This window comes from Sapajus apella, unplaced genomic scaffold (assembly GCF_009761245.1).
Source record: "Sapajus apella isolate SASKATOON/1434 unplaced genomic scaffold, GSC_monkey_1.0 scaffold28, whole genome shotgun sequence".
Taxonomy (NCBI): Eukaryota; Metazoa; Chordata; class Mammalia; order Primates; family Cebidae; genus Sapajus; species Sapajus apella.
This window is the reverse complement of record NW_022436968.1, coordinates 7,839,016-7,857,691: the sequence shown is the minus strand read 5'-3', so window position 1 is coordinate 7,857,691 and position 18,676 is coordinate 7,839,016. Positions and strand designations below refer to the sequence as shown.

The 18,676-nt window shown below is 31.5% G+C and overlaps 1 protein-coding gene across 2 annotated transcripts in view; it reads right to left on the bottom strand.

Annotated features, from left to right (window-relative positions):
• Window positions 1-17,080, bottom strand: part of CALCRL (calcitonin receptor like receptor) — a 106,382-nt gene extending 89,302 nt beyond the window's left edge. Inside the window, exon 1 of one of the 2 annotated variants that reach the window (XM_032292718.1) lies at window positions 16,666-17,080. The gene's annotated coding sequence lies outside the window, so the exon portion shown is untranslated. The remainder of the gene's footprint in view (window positions 1-16,665) is intronic. The other variant, XM_032292717.1, reaches the window with a different exon arrangement.
• Between the last annotated feature and the right edge of the window lie 1,596 nt (window positions 17,081-18,676).

Here is an 18,676-nt window from a genome sequence, read left to right as displayed (position 1 = left end):
GCACACCATGGAATGTTCGGGAGAATGGTCATTTCTAGAAGAAAGGATGACTGAGTCAATGGTTCTGAGGCAGGAATAACTTAGCTGAATTTTCTGATTTAGTACAGAAAGAAAATCAATATGGTTATAGTGCGTGAATGACGGCAAAGAGAAAGCAAGGACTTAATCAAAGAGGGAACCAGAGGCCAGATCTTGTCAGTAGTAAGTTTTAATTCTACATAAACACAGGATGTTACTAATAAGTTAAATTCGTTGCCTGTCAAAGAGTGAAGTTACATAAATGTAGTTTACATATGTTCTTTCAGGCTCAAACTAGTGTTGAAAGCAAGATATAGCTAGTTTACCTTGCTTTGTGTTTACACGCTTTTGAATTTTAAGAACTTGAAAAATGTCAGCATTACATTTTGTGAATTATTTATCTCAATTAACTCATATTGCCATTTGAAAAGCTTTTAGTGACCTTGAACTTATGCAGCATCAATTTTCTACTATACCTAACAATAATCTGAGTTATCGCCAATAATTTTTAAAGTCAATAGAGATGTTTATGTAAACCCTCAGAAGTACTTAGAAAGCTTATTAAAAGTAATCTCTGCAATAGAATATTTTGTAAACAAAAAAACCACTTCTAATTATTTTGAAAAATTACCTTGTAAATTTTTACACATTCATATGTTTATATCACTAAAAATTGCCTAATACATGTAATAATTAGAATCATGATGTGGTCATATTAATCAGACGTATATTTTCACTTTAGCAAAAAAGCCTGCATATACAGTCATACACTACAGAAAGATGTTTCAGTCAAAGATAGTCCACATATATGACTGCGGTACCATAAGATTTTAATACTGTATTTTTACTGTACTTTCTATGTTTCAATGTGTTTAAATACACAAATACTTACCAGTGTGTTATAGCTGCCTACAGTATTTAGTACAGTACATGCTGTAGAGATTTGCAGTCTACTAGCAATAGGCTTCACCATGCAGCCTAGGTGTGTAGTATGCTATCCCACCTAGGTTTCTGTAAGTATACTCTGTAATGTTCAAGCAATGACAACCTTGCTTAATGACGCATTTCTTAGAACATATCTGATCTTTACGCGACACCTGACTATATTTAGAATCTGAATTTTCTGAAAGCTATTTTGGAAAAAATAAAAGTTCTTGTTAGTCTCAGCCTTTCTTGGCATACATATGGAATTCAGCAGGTTCAAAGTTGATGTTTATTTTGAGTATTTTCCCAACTTGCTAGAAAATACCACTAGAAGTAGAAATAACTGAGAAGCATTGTTTTTTCTTTTTTTTTTCCTGCATGGTACTTTTTTCACCCTAGCCTAAAATGCTATGAAAGAATGTTTCCAGCTTTTTAGGGTTAGGGACATGTAAACAGTCACTTCTGGCTATCAGAAATTTATTGATGAGTTGATTTTGGTTAATAAGTATGTTGCATATATTAATACAGCTACAATGTATATGTTAACATGTACTTAGTCTTTCTTCTTAAAAATACCAGTTATCTGTAGTATCAAATTATGTACTAAAAATAGATTAATATTCAAGAAGAAAGGACACAAAGAAACCATTATCAAGCCCCAATGTAAATGATAAAAATACCTAGAGAAAACTCAAAACAAAGAGCTAATTTTGTTTAAGTAGCAAAATTGGCTGAAGTTATTGGAGAATAGAATCTTAATCAACGAAACTGGGAAAACACAGAAAAGAAATACAGCGAATAGGGATAATACCTAGACTTTCTTGATATAATGCTGCCATGGTGAAGTATAACAACTTAGCTGAAGAAAAAATATATAAACCTAAGTATATATATATGATGAGAAAATCAGAACCTTGAAGAAATACACTGGTTATATTCAGCTATTGGCTATAAAGGCAATCAAGTGAATGCAAAAATGAGGAATTATGTGAAAAAACACAAACTTCAAATCACTCTCAGGAGATTTGTGAGCTTCTAAATTATTGTAAATGTGCCGTCAATTTTTAAAAATAGAACATATATATATACCCCTGAATGCAATTATTCATTTTCCTCCTCTCTTTAGATTTCAAAGGAGATTTTGATAGATATTTGATGTAATTTTTGAATAAAGATAAATAGAAAGTTAGGGCCATGATTCAAGACATTTTTTATCTGTGTTCTTGTTCATAATGAGAAATGTTATTCATAACATTTTAAAAGCAATAAAACATATGTTTTCCTTTCCCTGTACCACCAACCAAAGAGAGATAGTTAATCCTTCTCTTAAATAGTTATGAGCAAAAAGTGACTTAACTATAACCCTGCAACATTAAGTCACTGCCATTCAATCAGAAACAAATGTTTCAGGGGAAAATTTTAATTCATTTAGCTTACAAATTCACTGTGACTCATTATAAGGAAAATGCAAATTAAAATCACAATGAGATACTACCTTACACTCAGCAGACTAGCAAAAATTAAAAAGTTTGACAATAATACACAGTATTAGAAAAAGATATGATGCAATGGAAACCGCATACACTGTTGGTGGAAGTATAAATTGGCATAAGCACTTTGAATTGCTAGGATCCTGAAATCCCACTCATAAATCCTTTAAAAAAAAACATGGATATATATGTACAAGGAGATATGTTAACAAAATGTTCATAGCTTCATTGTTTGTAGTAGCAAAACTATGGAAGCAATCCAGATGTCCCTCAGCAGGAGAAAGGATAAATACATTGTGTTATATTCATACAATGGAACACTGTAATGGTGAAAGGAAAGAACCACAGTTATACCCATTAACAATGATTTATCTCAAGAACATAATGCTGAATGGAAGAAGCAAGTCTTCAAAGAATAGATTCAAGATAATTCCACTTTCCTTAAAGTATAAATGAAAACAGAAAAATAAAGTAATAGTTTGCCCAGAGACCATATGTGGTAAAGTCATAAAGTAAAACAAAGAAATGATTAGTACAAGCTTAGGGTAATGGTTTACTTCTGAGGATGTCCATATGAGTCAATCAGAGAAGAACATGATGGAAAATCTTGGGTCTAGGCGTATAGGAGTTGATTTATTTAAATAGTATATGTATATATGATATACCTTTCTTGTTTGGGTATAAAGAAATACCTGAGGCTGGATAATTTATAAAGGATAGAGGTTTAGTGGACTCATGGTTCTGCAGGCTGTATTAAGCATGCCTCCAGCATCTTTCTGGCAGAGCCTCAGGAAGTCTACAATCATGACAAAAAAGAAGAGGAACTGACATCTCTCTTGATGAGAGAGGGAACAAGAGAGGGAGCAGAAAGTTTCCATACTCTAATTTTAAACAAACAGACTTTGTGTGAACTTACTAAGGGAGAGCTCACTTATCGCCAAGGGGATGGTTCTAGGTCATTCATGAGGAAGCAGTCCCCATGATCCAATCTCCTTCCCCCAGGCCCCACCTCCAACACTGGGAATCACATTTCAACATTCAACCTTCGTATGAGATTTGAACGGGACAAACAGCCAAACTATATCAGTGTGCTATACATAACATTCTACATATAAGACATTTTTTTCATTATAAAATGTTTTTGTAGAAAAGTATGCAGAGTATGATTTCCTCCTATAGAATGATGTATTTGGCATGAATCTATGGATCAAAATATATGAAATGCAATTTATTAGAGAAAGATCAAGGGATCTGGGTAGAAGATGGAACTGCCTTATACTGTACTGATCCTACTTGAAAGTTTATTATGTGCTTTAAATGTATAAATTCTATTTGATTTCAAGTTATATTCCTACATATATATATACATAAAGGATTTTTGGAATAGCAGTCATGACTAACCCTTGAATCGAGAGGTGTGTGTGCGTGTGTGTGTGTGTGTGTGTGTGTGTGTGTGTATTTACCCCTGAATCAGAGGAAGGTGAAAGGGATCTACAAATTTGTAATTTGGATTGTTAGCAAGCTCCTAACTTTTAAGTTAAAATGATTCAGACAGAAAAAATGTGCCACCAAGTCACAGAACAAATCATTCTCAGCCCAGAATTATAATGGAAAGTATTACATACTTATTGCTATTCATGGTTAGTTCAATATACATTTATAGTTATTGTTTAGTAACTTATAAACACAATTTTGATTTAAACGTGTATTCTATTTACTGTCTTATTTTGTTATCATAAGTTTGACTCTATTGTGTTATTATACCTTATTCACACAACATCCAGAGTACAGAAAAGAGAACACTGTCTCAGAACACATATGCATCGTTTAAGCATCATCTTCATCTGCTTGTTGAGAGATCCCAGACTAATATAGTGGGTTCAGAATAAGCTGAGGGATTTTCACTTTACCAAACAGCACTGCTGCTTCAAATGTGCTTCAAACGATCAATGTAGCCCAACTTGTTGAGGTCCTGAGAGACTGAGTCAGATTTTATGACCCCTCCACTTAAAAGCAGAATAATTATCTTGACCAATTGGGTTAAATTCTTAAACACAAGGCAGTAATTACCACCCAGGAGGAAGTATTTACTTTTTATAATTTTTTAAGTAAATACTTTTCAGCTCTTATCAAAAGTCATAACACTGAGTCTTAACACTTACCATGTTCCAATCAAAAAGGCAGATAAACATTTACCAACCAAAATTTTAGACCAAGCATCTGGAAGATATTTGCATACCAACTAAAAATGGTACCCATTCAAGTGTCCATTGTCTACGGCTGTTTATCCAAAGCATCTCATCTTAATTTATGAGATTCAGCACTGGATTTTTATAATCTAACTTTTCTAGCAAATAAAATGGCTTATTGGACGAATATCTTCTTTTACAGGCTCTCCTTTTGTCTTTTCTTTCTTTTCCTGTCTTTATTCATTGCTCCCCTTTTCTTTTTCTGGTTTCTTTTACTTTCAAATTTCAAACCTCTCTCTGGTCTTTTAACATGGTAAGCAATAATTACTAAATTAATTTTGTTCTTACAGTCATATCTTTCTGTTCTACAGATGATAATTTTTCTGGATATACTGTGATCTGGTTGGCTTTTCACTCTGTAATCTTGCTCCTTCCATTTCTAATTTCATCAACTTTTGGGTGAATCTCCCAAGCCTTCACACTGCCACACTGAAACAAAATGCATTGCTCTGGATTTACTCAAAGAGAGCAAAGTTAAGGATGTGTAACATTTAAAAATGTTAAATTCGATTTTAAAAACAGAATTGTAAACTGAGATACATATAAACATGGAGAGCACATCTACTTTAGAAACATCTGAAGTGAGGAACTAGTTAGCAATAGGAATTAATTAAAACAGGACTTGTCAGAGTCTTATTTGCTTGTAAACAACATGAATTACAAAATTGATTTAAGCTTATATTTCATGCTGTAGAATCTCCAGTTATATCGCTGGTGTTACTATCAATCTCTGGAATAGACATGCTTAACACAGTCAAGACAATCCAACATATAGAGAGCTAAAAAAAAAAAAAAAAAAAAAAAAAACTACTAAAGAAGATTTGAATTTTATACATACCCTAAAATCCACTCTGCAATAAAGAGCAATTGTAATAATTGGTAAAACTATTTAAAATTTATAGAGAATGTTTTTACATCCAATTTAGGATCAAACAATTATTCAGACTTCAAAATAAACTTACTTCAAACTACAAATAGTATTTTGTTAGAAAAGGCTCTCAAGAATATTTGATGTCACCACTGAATCTAGATGAGAGTGAACAAATATTTTGGCACAGCCTTTTTCTAAACAGGAATACTGGGAGTAACCATTTGTCATTGTAGGGACTGGTACTAGCTTGAGAAAGTGTGAAGTGTCTCCTTACTGTGAAAAATTAGTCATCGTTGCACTCAAATTTTAAGGGCAAAGTATAGAAACTCAGATTTCTTTCAAGGCTTTTATTTATGTGAAGTTTATTTTAAGTGTCTTTTACATTATTTCGTCAAGCTTGTTCAGATGAGAAATTTCTACTCTTTTGTCTTTTTAAAGACAGCCTTATTTAATTATTATTTTTTTTTCTATTTTAAGCTCCTTAGGATAAAGAAACTGTGTTGTAGAATACTGAGTTATCTTGCCATATATAAAATTACCAGAAGCAAACTGACTAATTTTAAAAACAAAATATGGCTTTTTAAAGGGCATGTTTATCTTTATGTTTTGTAATAATAACTTTATCATATGCTATTTGATAATCACTACATCAAATAAAGTCAGAAAGTTTAGGGATAATAGGTAAGAAAGAGACAGGGAAGGATGGTGGTAAAAAGAAGCCATTTGACAATTTTAAAAAATGTTTTGAATAATAGTTCATCTAGGACAGAGAGTTATTTAATCCAGATCAGTGTGTTACTTATGTTTTAAAATCCAGTCAGTGGTGTGATCAGAGAATATGTTGAAGAATAGTAAAATTACAACTTTGACATATTTGATATAGATATTTTACCTGAATACTATGTATATATGTTGACAATTAGTATTTTTCTCAAAGTAAAATTATTGTTTCACTGAATGGCATACATATCTGAACTCAGAAAAAAGAAAACCTTAATAGTGGTATTTCTAGGTAAATGAATAATTAGTATTCTGTTTTAAAAGAAAACAATAAGTTAACACTGAATCTCAAACAAGTGGTGAACCTAAATTGGAAAATAAAAGGTGTATTTTATATAAGTTGTATCCATTCAGAAGATAACTTGTGTGAAAATCCATAATGAGGCTTTCAAACAAATTATGATTTATTTAATTTACAAAATAGTCCTTTAGCTTTAAGTTTAGAAAACTTCTGTGATCATACAATAATGTAAGGTCATTGCAGTTGGCATTATTTTAAAAATTATCTTTATTTACACTCAACACTAAAAAGCTTAATAAATTACACACTAACAAACATGTAACTTATTGTTTACCAAACAGACGTAAAACTTTTTGGCAATTAAACAGAATATGTATTCTATTACATATATTTTTTATAAAAGATTAATTTGCTTTCCTTTAATTTCACTGTTAAGTGTTTTTTTTTTTTTTTCTTTTTTTCCTATATAGGCTCTTTAGTGCTATTATCCTGAAAGGCAATAAGTAATGGAATAAGGCTTTCGTTGGGAGGCAGAAGTTAGCAAGTCAGACAGTTTCAACAAGAAATTCTGCCAGTTTTAGCCATTGTGTGGCCATTTGGGGAAAGGCTTCAACATTTTATGTTAAAATACTGAGCAATCTTCTCATTTATCCTAATTTGAAAGGTCATTCCTTGGAATTTAGTAAACTCTGAACGCTAAGTATACTACAGGAAACATCTTTACTGACTTTTTTCCTTTCAAAGTCAGTGAAGGAATATATATGAGGTTGAACTAAAAATTTAAAGATTAAATTAAATTTTGAATATTTTCTTTTTGGAAATATATAGTGATTTTAACACCTTCAGAATTTCTGCTCTAGTGTCTCTTGTATACTTCACACAAAGTCACATGAAGCCAATACCCAGTTTTCTGTGAATTAGGCTCTAGTATAAATAAACATTCATTCATGTATTCATTTAAATATTTAGTAAACAGTTTTGGGGAACCTAATATACAGGCACTTATCTAGGTGCTTCATATATATTAGTTAAATGAAAATCAAGCAGAAATCCTTGCACCGGAGGCTACATGTTAGTGGGATGGATGGAAAATAAAAACAGCAAGCCTGGCCACGGTGGCTCACACCTGAAATCACAGCACTTTGGGAGACCAAGGTGAGTGGATCACTTGATGCCAGGAGTTTGAGACCAGCCTGGCCAACGTGGAGAAACCCTGTTTCTACTAAAAATACAAAAATTAGGTGGGTGTGGTCATGCAAGCCTGTAATTCCAGCTACTGGGGAGGCTGAGGTAGGAGAATCACTTGAACCCGGGAGGCAGAGGTTGTAGTGAGCCAAGATCATGTCACTGCACTCCAGCCTGGGCAACAGAGCAAGACTGTTTCAAATTTAGTGTTTTTTTAAATACTAAAAAAACCCAAAACAAAACAGCAAATATGTAATTTATAGTAGATTGTTGCAAGGTGATTAGTGTTAGAGGAAAAAGGACAAACTAAAATAGATGAAGAAGAAAAGAGGGCTGTGGTGGTATAGTTGTAGGTTGATTATAAATAATTATCAGTGTAGGCTCTTTAGAAGAGTTCACATTGGAGCAAGATTGCAGGGTGGTGAGTGACTTAACTATATGAATATCTGGGAGAAGAACATTTTATGCTAGTTGAAAGAAACCTACAGGTAATTTCTTAATTCTCCTTTAGAAAATGTGCCTTTCTTTAAATTTGTGCCCATTGAAATCAGAAGTACAAGCAATAAGTAAACTTGTCTAGGGGTGAAGGACTTGATAAATGGAAGAAGAGAAATTTAAACCTAGAATACAAGATCTATAGGGCCATAAGGAAGATTATCATTCTTTTCATATTCACATACTAATGTGATGCTTATGGAATGCATGGTAGAGAAAAAGACAAATGATAAAACGTAGAAATTATTCAAATAAATACCCCCTTTGATAACTATTATAATCTTAAACTGATAAAATTCTATGTTGCACAATGATCTTTGTTCCTTATCAAAAATTTCATTTCATTTTAAATGGTTGTTAAACTGGAACAAATATACTGTAATAACTGATGTCCATATACATATTAGGTTGAACTAAGATGTCCAGATGAAAAAAACCATTTCTGTTAGAAAGATTGTTTCCTCTTCAAAATGATAACATCATACGATTATTTCTGTAAAGAAAATGTACACCAAAATGTAGGGCAAGCCTTGAAGTCTAAACTATTTTGAGTAATTAGGGGTAGAATGCTGTAAGAGTGCAAACATCTAACATCTTTTATTTCTTTTAAAAAAGCACATGCCATTTCAAGACCTACACCATAGATTTAATGAAACACTGAGATGGAGTCTTCCTTTTCTAAGTTAGGAATCCATTAGCTAAATTTATTTAACTTATTCAGGCCTCTAGCTTAGGAAGCCGCATGTCCCAGGAAGCCACATGTCACATTTAAGGTTTGGAGCATATGCAGTCTTTTATGGTATTGGAGTCAGGATAGTTGAGAACTTGCTGAACAAACTTAGCTTTCAGGATTAGTATGAAAAATTACACATTTATTGGATGTTTTTGAAGAACACTTGTGTTATATCAAAACTCAAATATAAACTCTTTGTTAATTTTGGTGTGTATTTATTTTGAAGGAAGCAGACTGGAATTTGGTTCATTAAATATAAACATATATTAATTTTATGATCAGAAAGACTTTCACGCTAATAACATGGAACACAGAACAGGAAATCCTTTTGGAAAGTGCATAATTAAGGAAGTTAGCTATTGTGAGAAATTCAATTAATTTAAAAATTAAACAATATTTAGGAAAATCATTATATAAATTTCACTTATGCCAGGTTTTTCCAGACCTTAATATTTGCTCATGTTTCATTTGAAGGCCTTCCTATTCAAATTAATGAAGACAAATATTCTTCAATGCTTTATTCTTACAAATATCACTTTCTTTAACCAAGATATTTGCAATGGAATTAGACACAAGAAAATAATTTTAGTTAAAGTAGGAAAGGTAAAAATTATATTAAAAGCAATTGAAAGGGAGACATTTTAGAATATCTTAACCAAAGAAAACATAAAATTGTGAACATGGTGCATCTGTTTGGATTTTTATTTCAGCCTATTTGATGTTTCATCAATAACTGAAGGTTTGCTACAATAATAAATATATACAGTTTATCATATGTATTTGATTTATATGATTTATCAGACATTAAAAGACCTGATTTATCAGGCTTTGTCAATTTAGAAAACACTCTCGTTAAGATATTGAGCCTTGATCTTGTGACAAGATGAAAAAGAGTGGCAGCCAGCGGTATGGATGAAGAGTTCACATTTTGATTGGCATTGTCCTAACATAGCATAGAACCAGTGGTGATGTTGTCCAGAGCAGGAGATCGGTCTTGTTTACCTTTGACACCTAGCATAGGGCTAAGCACCTCAGAAGTACTTCTTAAACGATGGACCATATTGTTTAATCCTAGTGTCCCCTGACATAAATAAATGTATAGTCACATTAGTTAAAATGTAAATGTTTTACAGGAATAAACTCTGGAATAAAAAACAAGACTGGGCTGGACATGGTGACTCACACCTGTAATCCCAGCATTTTGGGGGGCTGAGGCTGGTGGATCATGAGGTCAGGAGTTTGGGACCAGTCTGATCAACACGGTGAAACCTCATCTCTACTAAAAATACAAAAATGAGTTGGGTGTGGTGGTGCATGCCTGTAATCCCAGCTGCTCAGGAGGCTGAAGCAGGAGAATCGCTTGAACCCAGGAGGCAGTGGTTGCAGTGAGCTAACATCGCACCACTGCACTCCAGCCTGGGTGACAGAGCTAGATTCCATCTCAAAACAATAATAATAATAATAATAATAATAATAAATCAGCCTGCTTTCTTCTTCCAAATGAAATATACTGCAGTATTACCAGATTTTAATTTGTTTAGAGAAAGAGCAATTTTGGCATGCAGGAAAACATGCTACTCTTGAACACCTGAGACGAGAATGCAGTGACTGCGCATATGATTTGGAAAAAAGTGAACATGAGACAGGCTAAATGAGAAAACTTAGCAGAAGAAGAGGGATACCAAAAGAGAGATGGAAAATTACCAACTGCAAATTGTGCTTACTGCATAGTTTTTCCTAGAGCCCTGCAAGTCATAGCCTCTGTTTGCTGGGAAAACTTTTATAGGTCATTTGTTTCTGATGTCCATGTCTGTCTTTTGAATGCTATCCCTTACTCTCTGATCTATAAAAGTATCTGAGGTGGCTTAAAACGTATAATTTACCTTATCTTGTAAGAGTAACTGTCAATGTGAATTACCTGAAACATGGGTTTTTAAACTGAGAGTTGAAGAATTCCTATCATAGCTATCAAAAAAGAGGTCCCTTTGAAACTAATGCAACTATATGCAAAATGTTGTTTATTTATGGAAAAAATTTGTTTTGTTTCATTACCTTTTCAATGTGTCTTAATTTATTAAATATTCAACAATAAATTCTTAAAATGAATTATGTTAAGCCAAAACCTAAATGTTTTCTGTCATCCTATTGTATAGGCACTCTTTCTTCGTATTTTTGAAAAACAAGAAAATATAAATGTCTTCCATTAGGTGGCAGTAATAAGTTCCTATAATAAGTACCTTTTTTTTTTTTTTTTTCCCAAAACAAAATAGTCAACAACTTGGAAACCTAAAAATTGAATTTATTGGCTCCTTCTCAATGTTCTTATTTTGATATTATGCAGCTGCTATAATAATCAAAACCAATTTTTTTTGACAGATGTCTACATTTATCTCTACTGTAGTGTATTCACACAAGTAGTAAAAGTAGCAAGTAAATTTGGGTAAAAAAATTTACTTTTGTTTTCTTGTGTTAGAAGAGATTCAGTTTGGATTTGGTGAGTCATATCACTGTTCAACTTTGCACAACTTCAGTATTGAGAGGTCTAATAATAGATAATACACAAAAGTGTAATGAAATATTTCAGATTTTGAGTCATATTAGATATAGGATAAAACCAGTTTCGCCAATGAGGATTGTGCAACTTTGAGTTTCACTGAGCTTCAAGTGTAAAGAAATAAACACAATTTTTGTTTAATGTACCTTTTAAAATTGTTAATATGCAGGTATTTTTAAGTGCTCCATTCTATGGAGATAGTAATTATCAACATCAATTCTATTGGGTTCTGGCATGTATTATATGAGGCAAAAAGATGGTCACCCTAAAAACTATAATTATAAATCACACTTGTTCACTCTTCCCGTCTTATAAATAGATTGTATTCTGTCTATCTGTATGCATGACGGTTGTTTGGAATGAGATTTTTCGTAGAAACAAGTTATGTACTCAGCCTCACAACAGACTTATGATGAACATGAAGATTTATTAAATATGTACTAAATGCCAAGTGCTAAACAATTTCCATGTGTTAATTCATGGATTACTTATAAAACCTTATAAAGCAGTATGATTATCACTTCCACTTTATAGATGAGAAAGGGGAAGTGGTAGATTCTGGGTTCATATATGGATGGTCTAAATCCAAAGTCCATCAGAGTGCACTTCTATAAATAACATATATCTAAATTTCTAAAATAAGTGTGTAAGTTTTTTTGTCTTAATTAATAAAGTATATTGGTATGTCTGCAGAAAAGACAAAAACAAATATATCATTAAAAGTAAAATTTTAAAGACATATGCAGATTGACTAGTAAAACATTAAACATGTTACTCTAATACTAACTTTCCATTACTAAGTACAAAATAAAAATCACAGTTTTGTATTGATGACATTCTTTTCCCATGGTTTTAACCCTGTTTTTATATTTTAATGTTATTTATTGCTCTCTGATACTTACCAAAGTTTCAATTTTTCCTTCAAATTATCCTTGGAGGGAAGGCAAAATTGAGGTGTATATGCAAAATATCTGCATAATCATTGGTCTCAGATTGGACCAATGGGTTCAAATGGACATGGGTTCAAATTAACACTCGTGTAAAATTTATGAATTCAGTAGTTGGATGCAAGAAAAATTTATCTTCATTGTGGTTAATAAAACCAAACCTGCTTGCTCATAAATATGCTATTGATCCTCCATGTCACTATTCTATAAGGAGATGGGTACTTGTAAACCATCTAGCTGCTATGTAACTAAATCATTGCAATTTAATATACCAAATGATATGCTCAAAATTCACTATGATTTTATGAGAAATGTAAATGAGGTTAGGTCAGCCTAAGCCTGAGTAGAGATAAAACTACTACAGTTTTATATAAAAGTTTATGTCATATTAACAGTTTTTTAATTCAAAAAGATACATTCTATGTTAAGGGAAATAAGATTTATCTGAAAATTGGGCTCCATTAAGCAATGTTAATAAAATATAAAACTATCACCTCAGTACCATAGGGGTTATTTATTCATTTTGGCTTATGCTATGTTTAACAGGGTTGGGATTTTTGTCATTTTAATTTTTAATGATGTAAAAAGTGTATAATACATTTAATTTAACCCACGAAAAATAAAAATAAAACTTCTTTAACCTTTCAAAAGTAAATATACTCTTTTGAACACTTTTGCAAACAATAATATTTTGTTGTGTTAGTTTTGAATAATACTGTCTCTTAAGTAAACAAACTAATTGAAAAAAAAATGGAAGACATGTGTCTTGGGAAAATATTTGCCACTTATTCCCTTATAACAATTCTAGTAACCTAGGAAACATAGATCCTAACTCAGTTCACAGGCAGTGACACTATTTTATTTATTTTTGAAGCAGTAAGACCTTCCTGTGTTCTTAAGAATTGAATACATTTCTTCTCTTTTTTGTAAAATAGCTTATTAAAATTAAATTAATTTGATTTTAAGGTTATCAAATATAGAAAAATGCAGAGATTAATTGACCTAATCTAATTCACATGGTCCATGTGACCAAATGCGTAAAGGACTGATCTATCTGGTTAGTAGGTAGAGTTTATTTTGTATTTCTGGTAAGATTTTATTTTCCACCTATTTGCATTATAATATTTTTGTATATTACATAAGAAGATGTCTTGAAATAATTTGTAATCCATCATAGTACATGTACTTTGGCAGAAAAAGAGAACATACCTGAGAAATTGTGAATGTTTATAGTTCACCCATATATTTGAAAACCAGATACAGAGAAATGCTTTAAATAACTGTGTACCATTTTTCCGTGTTCAGTATATCCTCCAGAATTCTGAGTAAGTCAAGAACTAAGATACGTTAAACACTTGACTCTCATAAGAGTGTCTTTCATTGACCCCATTGCAATGAAACAGCTTGTGTTATGGTTTAATAGCTTCTCTCAGTGCCAAGCATAAGATATGCAATAAAGTAAAAGTTTTTAAATAATGTTTCTTGAACATATTTATATTCTGAAAAGTTGATACCATATCATTGTATCTCCAAAACCAGAATAATTTGTTAAAGTTGTATTCAAGGTCATATGTAGAATATGAAATAAATTTTGTTTAGTGAATACATTTTTCATCCTCTAAAGTTTATTTTATTTTACCTATAAAGGTCCAGAACAATCTTTAAAAATAAAGTTACTATCAAACTTTTGTCATGTAGATAAAATTGATAAAATATTTTTATAATGTTTCCAAATATGATCTAATTAGAAATATATAATAATGCTATTAACTGAAATTCAGTTAGTTTTTATGCATTTATCAAATAATTTGTCCACATTAATCTGTAAAGCAAATAAGGCAATAATTTTACCTTTATATTATTCTCAATTTACTAAATTTTATTTCTTTTATGCATGAAAAAATATTATAATATGTGCAGGTGAACTTAAATGTTCTTACAAATGTGCTAGGTATTGACTTCACTTAAAATTCATTATATGTTTGGAATCACCAGTGAGAAAAGCATATACATCTTGGCCATTCATTTAAAATAATTTTTAAAACTGCAGACCCAGTTTTATTTTTAAAAATGCTTTTGTTATTCCAATTTTTCAAAGTGAATAGTTTCATATAGTATAAAAATCTACATACTTTAAATATTAGTATAATGCTTTGGCATGTAAGTTAGAAACAAATCTTGTAACAATAGCCAAAGGTATTATCTCTTTAAGAAATAGAATATTTCAGGTAAAAAACGTTTCAGCTCACATTATTAACATAATAATTCAATTCTATGTTTCATTTTACATATTTAGAATTGAGTGTAGGTTCAATGCATTGATTTTTATGACGCTACAAGGAAACATCATCTAGCAAAGTAAATTCATTTCTTTATGGCTAAAAGCATGCATTGATACTCTGATATTCTCTTATCATTGAAGAAAGCACAGTTTGAATACATTCATATGAAGTTTTATTTCAAATTTCAAACTTCCAGTTATTTTCTCAAATAATTCCTTTGCCTAATGACCTTCAATGTTCATCGCCTAGTGTTTTTCAAAAGTATTTTTGGAAAATAAAGATTGTAAACCATACTGTTACCAAAGTCATAAAAATTTAATCAAATTATACAAGAAAATAATGGGTTTTGGGCTGGCAATTAAATTAAAATTAAAGAAGTTTGGAAAGTTGCTCATTATATAATATGATCATAATATACTACTTCCTAAAAATATTCTTAAATAAAAAATATTGTTTTAATTTTTGTTACTAACTCATGCCATTGGGTTACTAAATGTGTTGTTTCTACTCCATCCCCTCCTCCCCATTTATGTAATGACTAAAGTCACATTCTAAAAACACTTTTCCCATTTCTACATACGTGTCAGGAAACTCAGTACAATTGAAGATTTAAAAGGGAGAGAAATCAGCCATGATACTTTCAAATAATCACAAAACTAAGAATTAATTTAAATTTTCATTATATTGAGGAATTTGTGGAAAAATTGAGTTGAAAATTACCGAGGAGTTAACTCAGGATGTTTGTAGTCTACTGTTAATGTGTCAGATATGAGTGATTAAGTACAGGATGCTTCCATTGCAGGACCTCTTGAAAAGTATAATTTCATTTAGGTGAGAAAATATATAACTTAGAAATTATATCTATCAACATAATTTAAAATTTGACATCAAACTTTCTTCAACAACAAATTTGTGGTATATCTATAGAAACACTTTATTAAGCAGACACTAGTTTCTTAAATTGTTCAGGACAGTCTGTACTACCAGAATGAGCATTAACAGATGTTTTATCTCAACATTTCAGCAAATTATATCCTGGAAATTCTTTTTAAATAAATACTTCAGTTTCTTCACTTAATCATCTAATATACTTGTTTGGGAAAGCTGTCACGTTTCTTTATCCGCAAACATCTTGATATCACACCCTCCTCCAAAAGCTTGCAGAGGGGAGCCAGTCAATTGGAAGTATTCTCTTAAAGATTTTAAAATTAAGAATTGTTATAAAAATCTGTATTTCTTAAACTCTGGTTTTTTTTTTCTTTGTACCCGACACCATGATCCAAAAAAAGAGGAAATGGGGTTAGCATAAGAGAGATTTAGCACATCTGGCAACAATGAACAACAAAAATTAGTTTAATAGTTAGAGATATATGTATAAATAGAGGTAGAAGGCAAATAAAGGCAAATATAATAAATCCAAAGTGATTACTTTTAAAAACTCTGCATTGTGTTCAGCCACAGAGTAAGTGAGACTCCGAGACCCCTTAGGTAGTTATTCTTTTACCTCTTCTTAGAGCTGATTATACGGAAAGTTTAAAGACACTTCCTAAGGGGAAAATGTTTTCCAGCTCTCAAGATTCAAACTTAGCTAATAGTAGAGCTAATTTTTAAAGGCACTGTTCTTTGATCAGAAATATGTCTTTTAATCCATTTAGATTTTTAATACTTGCTAAATTTATTTTCTCAAACACCATGATAAGCAATATTATCTAGTAGTAATAGATTTTGTATTCATGTTGGGATAATATGCTGTATTTTCTCAAGCATGTGAAATAAATGAGAATATATTTCAACATTATTTCAATGCTACCTACTAAATTCTGTAACAGAAACATTGTCAAACTATATGAGAATAGTACTTAGAATAAATATAGTTATTTTGAATAGCACACTTACCCAGTCCAGCTCTTAAGGAAATTCTTGGTGAAATATTCTTAGGATGGAATTTTACTTTCTGAGATTCCACAGAAGAGATTTAACCCCAGGCAAGGTGGGGAAGAGTGAAAGCTTTGTAATGTGATCCTGCAATCAGGATGAGATCCAGTTAGCAGAGCTTGATGGCTCTAAAGCAGGAGGTGACACTCTGCTGGAGAGAGAGAGGTTGTTCTGAGTAGATTTTATGTGTTGTCAGATTGTAAGTGATCAGCAGCAAAAGGGAAACATCAGAGCTTCCTGTTACATCACTCTGACCCCGCCTGCCGTTAGTGTTAGGTTACTTTCTTTCTCAAATAGCATACCCCAGGAAAGCAGCACTCCTTTCTTATTGTGAGACAAGAGGAAGAAGCAGCCTGAAGAGAGAGAGATCATAGGCTGTGTGAATACATTGTTACCAGTAAAAAGCTGGCTGGCTTTCACCTTGACTGAGTTCTGTTAGAACTTGCCAAACAAGCTACTTGTGATTTGAAGGAAATCTGAATATAAAATTCTGCTCAAAGAATCAAAGGAGTTAGGAGTGTGTGTGTGTGTGTGTGTGTGTGTGTGTGTGTGTGTGTGTGTGTTAAATTATAGCTTACAAAGTATCCAGGGAAAAAAAAAATCTAACAAACCTTTCTTTATAGCAGAATACAGAAAAAATTAACTGCCTTCATCATGATTGGTTCTGTGATTTGGCTCTTCTTAATTTGGAGCTCTACTAATTGTGTGCTGGTCTTCAATCAGTTCCTAATCAGTTAAGTCGACCAATAAACTTTATCCTGCATTTTAAAAATATTTTATTTTTTCCTTTACCTTATTCATAACATAAGAATATGAGTGTGTGTTATAAATTCAACTTGTGTATGTGTGTGTACGGAGTGTTTCTTTTTTAATATATAGGTATATATATTTGACAAAAGAGCCTTTTAAATAATTCATAATTTTAAAATTGTTGCACACAGTTAAAAATATTTGGTATAATTATGTTTTCTAAAATCTAAAAAATAATTTATACTACAATATTTGTAAATCAAAACAACCTTAAAAAATATGGATAGGCTATAAACATAATATTATAAGATAATATAAAATACATAACATGTTTTTTATTTTAGACAAAATTTCATCTCAAAACACAATTTTTTCCTTAATATGTTTAATAAATCATTGGATATGATCAGGAAAAATGTCATAAATTTGAAATGGTTTTTTCATTTTTACAACTTGGTAAATGTATGATGTGAAACAATATATTGCCTCTGTAACCTAAGCAGCACTAAAAGTCACTTAATTTATCTGGGCATAAATTTTCTCATCTATAAACTAGAAGAGATAGATTTTATTCCTAAGGCTTTGAATTGACAAGTTTCATAACATTTAGAAATAGATAAGCTATGGTGAGGCTCATTCAATTCTTAGTGAATTGTTACTGAAATTCCAGGATAAAATGAGGTGCCCATACACCTATTAGGCAAACAAAGGATGTAAAGGCAAAATAAATTCAGGAATATCATATTTTTAAAGCAGGGTGCTCGTGTTGACATTTTTATTGTCTGGATTAGTGGAAGAAAATGTTTATACAATCTTTGATTTTAAGACCAGTAAGAGCAATATTGATTGAAAAAAACAGACATGTAAAAATGGGATATACCTTAATCTCTATAATTATGGTAATAGAGAAGACTTGTAAGAAACTGAGTTACACCAGTGTGGTTATTGGGAGATAGAGGCAGGGAAAACAGAAGAGTTAAGTAGTCATAAAATATTTTATTTTGTGATAGGGGTTTGATTTTGCTTTGCTTTGGGGGGCTATTGAGTTGTACTTCTTTTTGAACTGTTTCCTTCAGCCCATGAGAAGAAAAGATTAATGTTGCAAATTATTACTGGCTACACAAACAATGACTCTTCAATCAGAAAATGAATGTGGATATTTCAAGGTGAAATCTTGATTCAGTTATGATGTTGAGCTAGCACTCTGCTTGCGGAACCACTA